Below are 1,307 nucleotides of genomic sequence, written 5' to 3' on the forward strand. Positions count from 1 at the left end.
GAAGTGCATCCAGAGTGCTCCTTGGAAGCCAGGATGGCCAAACTTCATCTCTCATTCTTTGGACATATTGTCAGGAGGGAGCAGTCGCTGGAGAAGGATATCATGTTTGTTAAGGTGGAGGGTCAGAGAAAAAGAAGAAGACCCCAGTGAGATGGACTGGCAAAGTGGCAGCATTAATGGGTTCAAGCATGGTAACAATTTTGAGGTTGGACCAGGATCAGGCAGTGTTTCATTCTGTTGTATATAGGGTCACTATGAGTCAGTACTGACTCGATGACACCTAACAACAACAACTATATAAGTAGTTGAAGTCCTGGTGTGGCACTGTAGGATAAGCTGTTCAGCCTGTGAGCCATCAAATGAAGCTATCAAGTCACTTCAGGACAAATCCCCTTCTGCCGGGGTCCAACCTCGACAAGGGAGTGAGTACACGAAGAAGGGAGATCTGGAAGGTGAAAGGGAGACTACACAAAGACACAGACACACAAGGTTGATGCAAGCTGACGGGCAGACTGTTCTGCTGCAGACATTGCATCCAGAACTAATTCTACCCCAGTTTTTTATATCTTATCAACTAATTCTACCCCAGTCTTTTATAATCTTACCCCAGGAAATAGATACAGGAAAAGGTAAGACATTTTCTGAGAACATCATGATTTTTGTAGTAATCTAAGATAATTATCAGATAACAAGTTAACCAAGCAATTATGGTTTATCTATTGACCTCTAGGTCCTTGTGACCTAGGTTATATACTTGTGGTTTCTTAAGCAATTAGCCTCCTCAGTTAAACTTTTAATCCTATCCTCTTTACTACTACAATTCCAAGGGCGGTTTGAGGGAGTTGTCACCATTGTCCTTTAATCAAGTATTCCCAGAATCTACCACTCCACCTCAAGTGAATACCCTGGGCAGTTCCTCTCCAGAACCTCCCTGCATAATCCCAGAAAACCTGCCCTCGCTCGTCCTGAGTCATATGAGGAAGTTTTACGGCCTCAGTTCTAGGGGGAAGTTCGGTTTTATTATTGTACATGAATATCAAGAGCTCATATTTTAAGTTAATATCAAACATAACTGAATAATTTGATAAAGAACAGTTTTGACATGCTTGTCAGGTGGCCAGAGCTTGTTCCTCAGAGAGATTTGTTCCCAAGATACCACATACAGCCAATACCTTTAGGGCAGTGACATTTACAATGGTGCCATTAGAAGAATCATTATTTTTATCAACATCATAAGGAACCATTTTTCCAGAAGCTACAATTATCAGAGTTAAGAGCATAAAGGGCAAGTACAGAATGCACAATAT

Source organism: Chrysochloris asiatica, unplaced genomic scaffold, assembly GCF_000296735.1.
Source record: "Chrysochloris asiatica unplaced genomic scaffold, ChrAsi1.0 scaffold00352, whole genome shotgun sequence".
Taxonomy (NCBI): Eukaryota; Metazoa; Chordata; class Mammalia; order Afrosoricida; family Chrysochloridae; genus Chrysochloris; species Chrysochloris asiatica.